The sequence below is a fragment of the Vulpes vulpes genome, chromosome 9 (assembly GCF_048418805.1).
Source record: "Vulpes vulpes isolate BD-2025 chromosome 9, VulVul3, whole genome shotgun sequence".
NCBI classification, from domain to species: Eukaryota; Metazoa; Chordata; class Mammalia; order Carnivora; family Canidae; genus Vulpes; species Vulpes vulpes.
The window spans coordinates 25,392,847-25,406,446 of NC_132788.1; the positions used below are offsets into that span (position 1 = coordinate 25,392,847).

General features: G+C 43.7%; 1 protein-coding gene across 3 annotated transcripts in view; it reads left to right on the plus strand.

Annotated features, from left to right (window-relative positions):
• BLK (BLK proto-oncogene, Src family tyrosine kinase) overlaps positions 1 to 13,600 on the plus strand; it is a 113,447-nt gene that overhangs the window by 36,144 nt on the left and 63,703 nt on the right. The window contains exon 1 of one of the 3 annotated variants that reach the window (XM_026007781.2): positions 4,212 to 4,421. The exons of the other annotated variants lie outside the window; for them this stretch is intronic. The gene's annotated coding sequence lies outside the window, so the exon portion shown is untranslated. Of the gene's footprint in view, positions 1 to 4,211; positions 4,422 to 13,600 lie in introns of those variants that run through there. 3 annotated transcript variants of the gene reach the window in all.

Consider the following 13,600-nt stretch of genomic DNA (forward strand, 5'->3'; position numbering starts at 1 on the left):
AGAATTTTCAACTATGTTTTCTTCAAATTATTTTTCAGCCTTTCCGTTTTCCTCTCCTTTGGGGGTTCTATTATATTTATATTTGAACCATTTACATTGTCTGGCACATCTCTAAAGCTATGTTCATTTTTCTTAACCTTTTTTTTGGAGGGGCTATCCTTCTTTGGATTGGATTACTATTTATTGCTCTATCTTCAAATTCATAGCTTCTTTCTTCTGCCATCTCAGATCTGCTGTTGAACCTATCTAGTGAATTTTCAATGTTAGTTTTGTAGTTTTTCGGCTCTAGAAAATCCATTTGATTCTTTTGTAAGAATTTCCATTTCTCTGTTGAGATTCTGTTCTTCTTGGCTCATTAACATAAATTCCTTTCATTCTTTGAGCATATTGTCCTTTAACTTCCCTGAACATAACTATAATATTTGCTTTGAAGTCTGTCTGCTAAATACAACATCTGGGCCCATTTGAAATCAGAATCTAGTGACTTTTTTTTCCTGTTTCTTTGCATGTATGATAGCTTTTAGTTGAAAATTGGACACTGTCATGACTCTGAATTCTGTTTTATTTTCCTGAAAGTTGTTGATTTTTTTTTTTAACCAACTTATCTGCACCTAGATTGTGAAGTTGTTTTCCTCCATGGTGTGCAGCCACTGATATCACTGTGCAGTTCTTATTTTTGAGTATTCTATTTTGCTTTTTAGTCTAGCTTTCTAAGGATAACCCCTGTTTCTGCACTGTTTAATGGTCAGGCAATTATTTGGACAGGACTTATGCTCAGTCACCTTGAATAAGTAACCTTCCACCTTCAGCTGCCTGAGCTGTGTGTGTGGTTGGAGGAACAAATTCAAATCAAATCTACAGCAAGCCCTTAGGTTTCCTTTGGTTTTCACTTTTTGCTTCACTCTCTCAGTTCTCCCCAACTCATGTACATTATAGCACTTTGCCAAAGAGGTAGGGGGTGTTTATTAGCTCAACCATATCATGGCTCTCTTACTCCCAGGATTTCCCCCCATTACATTTCTGGGTGATTTACTGCCAACTCTGAACAGAGGCTATAACCTCAAGCAAGTAAAACTTCAGGTTCTCACTTCCTGTTTAGAACTGATTCCATGACCTTTAACCCGTAAAATCAGATTTTCATCTCCTCATCATAGACTATATCTGTCACCACTAGATGGTAAGGCTACTGTTTTTCACTAACAGCCCTCAAACCAAGCCCACCATTCATTCCCACTGGAAAATCTGGGATTCTCATCACTCAAGCTAATGGTTGGGAGGTGGGGGGTAGAACCCATAAGAAAGAAAACCATAGACTCATGGTCCTTCTAATGCAGTAGCAGTTTTTTAAGATTAAATACTTCTTAATTTGTTGTCTGCCTTTGGTCATTTTCCAGTGTCCTGAAATGGTTGGTTTTGACATCTTGGTCTAGTTTTATACTACTTTTCTTCAAAGGGAGATTGCCCAGCTTCTCACTCCACTATTCCTGTAGTGAATTTTTGACTGGAGTATTTTAATGTTTCTCCTACTCAAATATTTTATTGACCACAGGTTTTGATTTTGATCAGAAAGGTACTGGTGTCAGGAGGTTGTTGTAGATACATGGAAGCAGAGCTCCAAATTTTGCATAAGTCACCTCAAAAGTGCAAAAATAAGTAGGGGAGCCAATGAGGCTGAACACTAAACTGGGGGTTTCAGAGTCCAATCTCAGTGCAGCTATTAAGAGCCCTCTCTGAGGTTCTCTAACAAACATATCTAAAAAGGATACTCCTAGCCTTACCTAACACATTTCACTGCTTCCTATCTTCTCCCCTGGGTCCTACCCCCACCTCCTTTTTGCCTTTCTCATGGATTCTATGACTCCGTGATGGTGAAAATGGCTGAAATTAACTTTCACTTCTGCTCAGACATGTGAAACCCAAGAGCAAGGTCATTTCCTCGTTCTTTTCTGAGTGGCTGCTAGAATCCATTTTTGTTTTTTTTTCCGACCCCTAACTACTGGAGGTGGATAGAAAGGTGACATTTTTTTCCAGACAACACAAAGTCCAGCTTACCTTCCCCTTCCTGCAAACACTCACATCTTCTTGTGTTCTAATCTTGAATAGATAAGCCAGAGTCAGAGGAAAATAGATTTTCTCCTTCGGGAGGTGGATTTCCTGCTCCCCACTATACTCTCAATATCATTAGGTGCAAGTACATAAAATTTGTCCAAAAGTCACTTGTCTAGTCATTTATTTAAGTAGGCATAATGGGACATAACTCAGGCAGCATCACTACATCCTTGTTCAGTAAGACTCAACCTATGTATCTGCCTCTGAGAGTTTGAAGGATTCTTAGTCACAAGTCATGTTCAAAGCCATCTGCTTGGTAACTTCCCCCAATAATCCCTGATATTCCTAATGCTCTTGCCTCTGTTCTAATACTGTGCCTTGTTGGGTTCCTACGGCCACACTTCCCACATCCCATTATAATGTGTGTCTACCAGACACCCTTCCCAGGCTCCCTAGGCTGATACCCTCAAAGGAGGGTAATGCTCATTTATATCTCTATCCTGAGAGTCTGACGTGTCCTTACCACAGAGCAAATGCTCAAAAAAGTTTATTGTGTTAATTGAATTGAAATAGTAAGGCTAGGGGATCCCTGGGTGGCTCCGCAGTTTGGCACCTGCCTGTGGCCCAGGGCGGGATCCTGGAATCCTGGGATCGAGTCCCGCATCAGGCTCCTGGCATGGAGTCTGCTTCTCCCTCTGCCTGTATCTCTGCCTCTCTCTCTCTCTCTAACTCTGTCGTGAATAAATAAATAAAATCTAAAACAAAAAAAATAGTAAGGCTAAATAATCGCAATTCAAGTCAGCAATTTTTAAAATGTTTAAGGAGTTTGAGATTCTTTAACTTGTGTTTAATGTTTAGATCCAACTCTTAGGTGTCAGGAGATGAATATAATAATAAATTAATAAGAGCTGTGATTCACTGAGCACAGTTGGTTTGGGTCATTGTTCTGGGCTCTTCATTACCAAGGAAAAAATAAGAAAAAGCAGTGTTAAGGATCAAATTTGGGACTTAGATTAGGTGAAGTCACATCAGCTACCAGTTATTTGGAGTTTATTATCTACTTAACACTGTAATACATATTTTTTTATGCATTAATCCATTTATTGTCACAAAAACCTTTTGCAGAAATCAGATGGATTGTTTTCAAGAGGGCTTAGAATCCAAAAACTCTTTGTTGCTGCCTCTATTACTATGAAATCTGTCAAAAAGCCCTTTCTTACCAAAAGTTCACAGCAAATTACTGTCTTGGTTCTAAAATCCATAAGGAAACTGAGATTCTGGACTGTGGCCCCAAGCCAGCAGTAGAAGCAAGCCTGTCTCAATCCTGTCACTACCAAGGTTCCCAGATGTAAAGGCAGGAGAGGAGCATGCCCATGGGCTCCCTTTCATCCCTGTATCAGAAAACAGGTGAGCAGTGGCTTAGCATGTGTGGCTGGACCCACAAATCTCCTGAGGTTATCTCAGCAACCTTCGTGGTCCCTCAGCTGGTGTACTAGAGGACAGCACCTCACCACTCCAGATAATAGGGTCCTTCCCACACCACCTCCATCATTCTGGGCTCTCCTGAGTTTTCAGAGCCAAGTGAAGTAGCACAATTGAAGAGGCTCTGCGATCAGAATCAACGACTGGTTGGAGTCCTATTTTTTAAAAAAATGAGAATTAGTGTTTATTGGGAGCCAATTCTGTGCTCATCACTCACAGCCACTTTATCATTTGTGGCCATAGTATCTCTGGACTAGGTATTATCAGCCCTATTTGGAAGACAAAACAAAACCAACAAGACTGAGGGAAGGGCTGCCCAGGCTCACACAGACAGCACAAGGCTGCAGAGACCAAGCTCTTTCTTGTCTAGCAGATAAATGCTGCAAAGCAGAGTGAAATACCTTGTAGAGTTAGCTTGGAGGTTTACTAACTGCCAAGTTTGGTGCAGAAAAACACCACCCATGTTATTAAACCAAAACCCCATGAGAAAACATTCTAGTGGCAGAGGGTCATTGGAACAGTGGCCCAGGGCTTGAGAAAGACCAGCTGCTTATGGTCCTTCCTCACAGGTTTTTCTGGGTCAGCGGTGCCCACTGGACCCAGCGAACCCACAGAAGCCTTCAAAGTGCTCCGTGAGAGGGGCGGGGCTCCTTGGGGGAAGCTGGTGAGGCTCTGACCACAGAGCCTGGGGAGGTGGGGAGCCTGCCACCCCTGCCTGGTGCTTGCCACCAGCAGGAAGCCACAAGCTACGTGAACCGATTGAGACAACAGGGATGGGCTTTTTCTTTGGGATTGTATCAAGAGTTGCCGGTTATAGCTAGAAGGCTGCTGCGTCACAAGGGCGCTGGGATTGAAAAAGCTATGGTGACAAGTCACTGAGCATCATCAAGGTAAGTCTCTGCATCTTTTGCTTTTTCAACCATCTTACTCTTTTCAACTGTGCAATGCTCTGAGGCCTGTAGTTGGGAGAGGAGGCAGGAACATTACTTTGGATGTTACAGGTAGAGAAGACATTAATATGATCTTAGCCACAGCTGTGAATAGATTGTCCCTTTTTTGGTTCATTTCTACTTTAGAGAGTGTTTTGTTTCGTTCTGGTTTTGATTTATAAAAGTTCAGCCATCCAGGGAGATTCACTTCTTGGGCTTTCTAAGCTGGAAAAGTCAGAATGTGCCACAGAGGAAAGACAGAAGAAGTGTGTGGGGTGGGAATATGGGTGGGCACGTGCATGAGGGCTGTGGGGCTCCAGGCAAGTTACTCAGTCTCTTTATAAACAAGGGTAATGGTACCTCAGGGGCAGACATAGGAGAGGTGAGCAGTGATGTATGGGGAGTGTCTGGCTCAAGGCAAATGATTGGTGGTTGCCCTTTTAAAATTTTGTTTGTTTTTAAATATATGGTTTTCCATTTTTCAGACTTCGGGGGTCAGGTGATGGAACAGGTTTAATGATGACGTTTTTGGCTAAGAGATCAGTTTCTGAAAAGGAATGAGCAGTTGAAAACATATTTGGAGAGGAGTTTTAAAATTCTAGGGTTTAGACAACTGTTCTAGTCATTTGCTATTTGGCCACTGTTTTCACCCCCAACTATCCCAACATTACCCAGGAACTAAAGAATTGTTATCAGTGTGTTGCCATAGTTAGAGAGAAAAATTGTGCATGATATATGTAGATACTTCTCCTTTCTGGATGGAGCTTGGCTCCCCTCACCTTCAATGCAGAAGGGACTTAGAACAAAGCATGGAAAGGAAAGAACAGTAGCTCTGTGGTGAGGAATGCTGGCAGACACCATCTTAAGCAGGTGAATCACGGTTAACATCTCAAGGGATAAGTTGTGTTGCATCATATAAGTTTGCCTATGGTGCAAGGAAAAAAGTACTTCCCCTCTGTGCTGTTCTTCCCCCAAACCCTTAACCCCAGTCTCATTATGAGAAAACACCAGACAAACCCGAAGTGAGGGACAATCTGCAGATTACTTGACCTGTGCAATTGTCAAGGTCACCGAAAATGAGGAAAGATGGGGAAACTGTTATCCATCAGAGGAGAGTAAGGAGACATGACAACTGAACCTGGAGCTCACATCTGGGATTGGGAATTGGAGTGGATCCTAGGGGGGAGAAAGTCCTTAATGAAAAATAGGTGAAATCTAAACGAAGTCTGGAGTTTAATTAATACCATTGTGCCAATGTGGATTTCTTTGTTCTGGCAAATGTATCATGGTTGGGTAAGAAGATAATATTAGGGGGAGCTGAGTGCAAAGTATATGTGAAATCTCTATACTATCTTTGTAACTTTTCTGTAAACCTAGAATTATTAGAAAATAAAAAGCTTGAAAAGGATTATACTCATCCTGCCTTAGAGCAGACATGGTCAAAAGAGGAATCCATGGCACAGTGGTCTCTGCCCTCTCTTTGAACTTTCTGGAACATAGCAGGCCTTTTGCATTTTTACCATTGTCTCTCCCAACTTCCCTCACCCTCCACCCCTCTTAGTCTTGGAAAGTTCTATATTTCTTTCTTTCTTTTTTTAAAAGATTTTATTTATTTGAAAGAGAGACAGAGAGAGTGAGCATGAAGGGAGGGGAAGAACCAGACTCTCTGCTGAGCAGAGAGCCCAATGCAGGGCTTAATCCCAGGACCCTAAGATTATGACCTAAGCCGAAGTCAGATGTTTAACCAACTGAGAGACCCAGGCTCCCCTATATTTCTCTTTCTTTGTGGCATTTCTTATCATTCAATTATTCTTTTATTCAACACACATTTTTTTGACCTCTGTGTCAGGAGCTTTAGGGCTAAGTACCTCACCCTCTGTCTGTCCAGCAGAGTTCACTGTGCTGGCTCAGGCTCTCAGGACTCCAAGTGCATGCCCAGAGACCCAAACCTGACCCCCTCCTTGGTGACGAAGTGGAAAGCCAGAACAGAAGCAAGTGAGGCCCCTGACCTTGTGTGGAATACCAGGATGGAACCTGCCATCCTCTGGGCCCAACCATCCCCACAGAATCTGTGGCCAGCCAAACACCTTGAGCTGTGCTGGAAAACAATTCCTTGTGAGCCATGCTGTGGGCTGAGGAATGTAGGACCAGCTCCTGCTTTAGTGACAACCTGGCCTGGGAGCTCACTGTTCTTGCTGCCCTCGAGTCTGCAGCAGCCAGACGGAGCCATGTCTGGCCCATGTCAAGGGGCCAGCATCTTTGTTTGTGAGGGTCAGGTGTGTGGGGAAGTAACAAGGGAGACAGAGAGACCTGACCCCACTCCTCCCCCCAACCCTCATCCCCAGGCCCAGCAGAGCAGGTGTGCCCTGGTTCTAGGGTGATGTCCCAGCCAGATTACAGAAAGAAAGAATCATGAAACTGTAGGAAGACAGCACTTAGATGAAAATCACAACACACAGATGAAGATCAGAACTGAGATCGTCGATTACCACTGGGCCTGGAGTACTCTTCCTGTCACATCTCCTGTTCCCCCCACTGCCTCCCTGTCTTTTTTCACTAAGCCAGCCTCACTTCTCTGGACCACTCCAGGCCATGCTCCTGCTGCTCCCTCAGCTTGGAACCCCCTCCCCACCTTCTCATCTGGGCAAGTTCCACCTGTTCAAACTCCTGGGATCAGTGCCACTGTCTTCTCTTCTATCACCAATGCCCAAATCCATCCCTGTGTCCCCGTGAACCTCTGACACATGCCAAGGGCTATTTGTTTGCTGGAGTTCTGGATCTTTGCTCCCCCAGGACAGGGAGCTGGTCCTCTTTCATCCCCCTCTGGGTGCCAGGGCTCAGGACAGTGTCTGGAGCAGGGCAGGTACCCTGTGAAAAGGTTTTTGAGAGAAACGGAACAAGGGCAAGCTCTGGAATGCCAGTGAGGATTAAGACAGGAGGAAGAAAGCTTGAAGGTAGAAACGCACGTAGATTTAATAATGACCCTTAGCCACAAAGAGCTTCAGTGCTGTCGCTGTGCCCAGGGTTTTAACGGGGGCCCTTGTGGCAGAAGGTGTTTGTGACTTCGTTTCTGGTGTGTTCTGCTCACTGCAAGGCGAGGTGTTGGCCAAGGAAGATGCTGGGCCTTGGAGCCAGCCAGTTCTGCATTAGGACTGGATTTGCCACTTCCAGCTGGAGGAGTGTGAGCAAAGGACCCAGGTTTCTGTAAACTAGCATTCAGCTTCAAGCCCAAATATGAGAACTAGATTGAGCAGGATGATTGGAGCTGGAGCCTGAGGCATAGAAGAGGCTCTGCTGTGTTGCCTGCTGACCCTGCAGGACCTTCATTCATCACAGACTACTGTGAGCTTTCTCACCAGAGGGCTGATGTTTCCAAAATCAGGTTGCAGAAGAAAGTTCTTCTGGGTTCCTTGTCGTTTACCTCTTTCTGCTGGCTCCTCTGCATACCTTGATACTTGAGCCGCTGGGCTAGGACTGGCGTGAGGCAAGTGAGTCACCTGGGGTGCAAGGTGTCAGGAGGTCCTCACTCTCAGGGTTGCTCCAGTGCAGGAAACGTTTGCGCCTGTTTATGTAGTGTCTTCAAGGACATGAGGTGGTCTGCGCTTAATGGATGGAGTCGGGAGTTCCAACCTCTGAGACTTCGGACCCTTGATGAGTTTCACGGGGTCTCGGAGCTCTCTGAACTTGTCTGCAAGCTTTTATGCAGACACATACTCTTCCACTTGGAGCGCTCCTGGCTTCTACTACATTCCCAAAAGGATCTGCCAACACCAAATATTTGGAATCACCAAGTCCGATATTTAGTAATGATAATTTAATTTTATCTCCCAGTGGGTTGTGGATCCCATGAATTAGAAAGAATGTGGGCATAGGAGTACACCAACAAAGCAGCTATGGCCCAGGGATTCTCTAACGTAGAGGTTGGATGGCCAGCCTGTGGACCAGACGGCTTGAGTTCAAGATAGCACTGCTGCTTCCTGACTATGTGACCTTGGGCAAGTCACCAAATGTTTTTGTGAAATAGCAATAGTTGACCTCACTCTGTACTGACATAACTCAGATAAGTTGCTTCTACCCTGGAGTCTTATTTCTTTATTTGTTGGTAACAGAACATCATGGTGTTCACAGGGTTAAAAGAATTAAACCCCAGAGGGGATCCCTGGGTGACGCAGCAGTTTGGCGCCTGCCTTTGGCCCAGGGCGCGATCCTGGAGACCCAGGATCGAATCCCACATCGGGCTCCCGGTGCATGGAGCCTGCTTCTCCCTCTGCCTATGTCTCTGCCCACCCCCCCCCCAATGTGTGTGTGACTATCATAAATAAATAAAAATTAAAAAAAAAGAATTAAACCCCAGAGCCCTAATTCTTAGGTGAGTTAAAACTGAAAAGTCTACAATATTTCCACCTAGATTCTATTCAGTTCTCCATGTGAGAATCACCAGAGGAGTCCTTGTGATTTGTAAAAAGCACATTTCACGTTGTAACTTTTAAAATTTGCCTTTATTCACAATATTTATTTTGAAATCTCAAAGGGAGATCATGGTTTTGTTATGTTTCTCAAAGAGGAAATGTGTTGAATACAACTGAGAAAAATGAATCTAGTTATTTTGGGGATGCCCTCCCCTCTCCCCCGCCTCTCTCCACCGTCAAGCTAGTTGGTCCGAAAGCTGTGTGTCTGGATCTCAGGGATTGCATTCCAGAATCATGCTCGGGCACCCTTTCCTGGTGAGGGCATGTCATCCGAGGCTAGAGCTGATGGCTGCTGTAAGAAACAAGGTAGGGAACTTACCGTGTCATCGTAAGCATCGTAGCCGAGACTGTTGTCCACCATTCCACTCAGGACCACAGTAAGAGTTGCAGAATTACTGTCAGGCTCCAGACTCAAGAAATCCATGCTTCTCTGGATGTCCTAAATCCATGCAATGGATGTCCTAAAGATACTGACTCTTCACACCAATAATTTCCCACCTTGTGCTTTGGACTCCAGGACACTTAGAACCTAATTTGCATTTAACCGCTAGAATTGGGTAGCCCCACCTCATGGTCTGTGTTTCTGTGTACCAGCTTTACCCTCAATTTGTTTCTCTGCCCTAATTTACACCTTGGTTATGATTTCTTCATCTATTTTTCTCTCCTATTATTTCACGTTTGTTTTTATAAGTGGCTTCAAATCTTTCCAGAAGCACCAGAAAATGAATAAATAAGCAAAAACAGGATAGCATTTTTGAAAGAGCTTGGTGCATATGTGGGTGCTCAATAAGAATTAGTTCCCTTTCTGATGAATACCTACCATTTTCTTTGACGTGAATGGAACTGGAAGGTATTATGCTGAGTGAGATAAATCAATCGGAGAAAGACAATCATCATATGGTTTCACTCATATGTGGAATATAAGAAATACTGAAAGGGACTATAAGGGAAAGGAGGGAAACTGAGTGGGGAAAAATTAGAGAGGAAGAAAAACCATGAGAGACTCCTAGCTCTGGGCGACAAAGAAAGGGTTGCAGAAGGGTTGGGGGTTGAGGGATGGGGTAACTGGGTGACGGGCGCTAAGGAGGGCACTTGATGGGATGAGCACTGGGTGTTATACTATATGTTGGCAAATTGAATTTAAATTTAAAAATTTTTTTTTAAAGAATTAGTTCCTTTTCTTTGTACAAAACATAAACCAATTCCTTGTTTATTTGTTTTACCCAAGGGGTCAACCTATGGTGAAATACTTGGCTGTGAGTCTATTGTAGGTATATAAACAGCTTGTTTCAATATTTTTACAGATATTCTATCTTGTATTGTTACAGAGATTATATGTAGTTGTTCCATGGTAAGATTCTCTTTATTCCTGCCATTTCTATGGTACAAAAAAAGTTTTAAGGTTTTATTTATTTATTCATGAGAGACACAGAAAGAGGCAGAGACATAGGCAGAGGAAGAAGTAGGTTCCCTGTGGGGAACCCAATGCGGGACTCAACCCCAGGACCTCGAGATCATGACCTGAGCCGAAGGCAGACGCTCAATCACTGAGCCACCTAGGTGCCCCATGATCAAAATTTTTTAAAAAGAAAATGTATGTATGTATGTATTTATTTATTTATTTAGAGACCACAAGCATGAGTTGGGAAAGGGGTTGGGAGAGGGGAGGTTAGAGGAGGAGGGAGAAACATCTTAAGTAGCCTTCATGCTCAGTGTGGGGCTGACGTGGGGCTTGATCCCATAACCCTGAGATCATGACCTGAGCCAAAACTAAGAGTCAGACACTTAACAGACTGAGCCACCCAGGTGCTCCACAAGAAATTTACATTTTTTAGTAGTATTACATTTGGAGATGGGATCAAAAAGTAATAAATAATGCATTTCATGATTTTACTTGGGTGGCATAATGGGAAAGGCTCAAATCTATTTTCCCTGTGCATTCATGTGGAAAGGAATCATTTAATGTTGTGGTATCTGTCTGTCTGTCTGTCTGTCTGATGGGCTCCCTGGCAACTGTCAGTGCAGCAGTGGCAGGGAAGGGGGGGTGGTGCGGTGGGGAAGTTAGGTGAAGATAGATATCTTCTAGACTGAGAACAGTAGTATGCTGCTAAATGTTCAACAACCCAATTTCCGGGGAACAAATGTACACACACTCATACACACATATGTTTATTAACAATTTCACTGGTATAAGGAATATGTAGCACATAATTTACAAATAATAACAACATATGCAATATTCTTTATTATAAATAACACAGAGCCATCGATTCTCCATAGAGTGCTTTTGTTGACTTTCGCCAAATTCTTGTATCCACGGTCAAGCTACGACTGCAATTGACACACAAGTACAGGGGCGGCATGAATATTGCAGGTATTTTCATTTATGTCAAGACCAAAGTGACAAAGACATATTGGAATTGCATTCGGTAGGCAGTGAGGTCACTGGCTTCTTTGCCAAACTGGATAATAGTTTTTAAATACTCAAAAAACTTTTCTCAATTTTTTAGTGCTATTAATGGCTACAAATATGACACATTTTAATGTTTAACCTACATTCTTAACATTTTCTCCATCACTGTATGAAGCCCATACAATCAACAAAAAAAGCAAATCAACCCAAGTTTGAAGCCCTTGCCTCTTCCTGTGGTGTAAGCACTCCTAGCTAGCCAAATTCAAGCTGCCAATGTGACCTGACTGAACAGGGGGCTGGGAAGAAATGTGCAGTAAGCACATCATTATATAGCATTTCCACCACCCAGACACGATTGATGTAAACAACCTGGAAAGCAGAGATAACAGTGAAAGGTAGTGAAATAAATAGGGAATGAGGACATCTGAGAATTTATTACCTTCGTTTTTAATATAATTCATTTAATTGTGTTTTGTATAATTTAATTTTGATTTTATATAATTTAAATTTTATATGGTTTAATCTTGAATAGTGATGTACTTAACAAATGGCTCACAGAATTCCCCAAATTTAATAACTGATTCCTACAAACCTGTACAAGTTGACCTGGACACACTGCTGATGAGAAGCAGAATATCTCAGTTTCAAACCACAGATCAGCATCTTCTCTGCATCTGTCTTTGCAAAACAGAGATGAGTAGAGAATAACCTGCCTCCTGGGATTTCCTGAGTTCTGAGCCTTGTGAAGGAGGCCCAGGCACCCAGGGAGTCCTGCTGTGTGTTTGGTGACAGAAAAAGAGAAGAGGGTGCATGATCCTGGATAGAGACCCTCTCCCTACAAGGGTCATACCCCTACACCAGTTGCTGTGGCTAGTGACCTAACTTTTGGAGACCATGGATCCCTGATGAGTTTCCTGGAGCTTATGAGCTTCTCAAAGTTGCATGCAGGCATTTGTGGACATGGGCAACCTTCTGCAAAGACCCATTTCTGGCTTTCATCAGATTTCATCAATTCAGGAGGATTCGGGACTGTTGGCACAAAAAGGATTGGCTTCTAATTAACTGCCAAGGAGTAAAAGTGGCTTTCCCATGTCATGGGAACATGGGTCAACATGGGATTCTCTTCCTGCTCCAAGAATCACCTCTGAGAGGTCTTTGCCACCAGTGTCAGCTAGATATACAAAGCAGAGGTGAACCGGGCTCAGTGAAGTATGGCGTGTTTATTGTTGGCAACTCTCTGAGGCTGAGATTGGCAGGGCGACAGCTGCTCAAGTCTGTCTTGACAACCATGCCTGGTGGCTCTCTCACACGTGTGGAAGAGGTAAAGTAGGGTGTCCTTTCTACCCACATTTCTGCCAGAGCCTAACCTTAGCTAAAGCTACTTGCCTCCTGGGCTGTCAGAGAACAGAACCAGCTCCCATCCTCTCTTCCCAGTCAAATACATCTTCCCAGGCTCCTTTGCTCCATCCTGTCACCAAGACAAGTGATCTCTGAGAACCAGCAAATGGGAAGTGGAAATAATACCCCCAGAGATGCTTCTGGCTCAGACATGAGGGGACAGGCCCTGTGACTGACATCTTCCTCTGAGCTAGGACTGTGACCTTTAGAAAGATCTCATTGGCTTGTATGATAGTTTCCTGGCAGAAAGGTCACTCTTTTGTGGTATAGAAAAGGGGTTTAAAACCTTCCTCCATGAGGTCCCTTGGTGAGGCTGAGCATGGTGTGCAATCAGTTCAATGCATCATTCACTGGGTTCCTGCAGAATGACACTGTAACATTCATCCCGGTGGGTTTGGAGACTTCTGCTTTCAAATCAGGTTCCTCTAATTGCTGCCTGCACATAAAGCCACTTGTATGATGTGCACTCCACCCTCCTCCCATTCCGCTCCTCCTAGTTATTTGTGTATTATCAAACCTGCTACTAAGAGACTGCCTGTATGTAAGCAAATTGACACCTCTGTGTTTGGTCCTTCTCTTCCTGTTGATTGGAAAGCCCATTGACAATTGAATGAAGAAAGAGTAAGAAGAACTATGGGCCCTTGAGAGCTGTTTTTGTCCATATATAATGCTGTCATGTGTTTCATATTTAAGACCTATGGATACTCATGGTTACATACCTTTAGCTCCTTGCAGTTGGGAGAGGCTGCTAGCCATTCTCCACCAAGCATGTGCTCAAAAATGTCTCCAATGTGGTAGTTTGCTCTTGGAGTTTGGCCTGAGTGACTAAGGGTGTCCTGCATCCCCCACACCCATGAGAT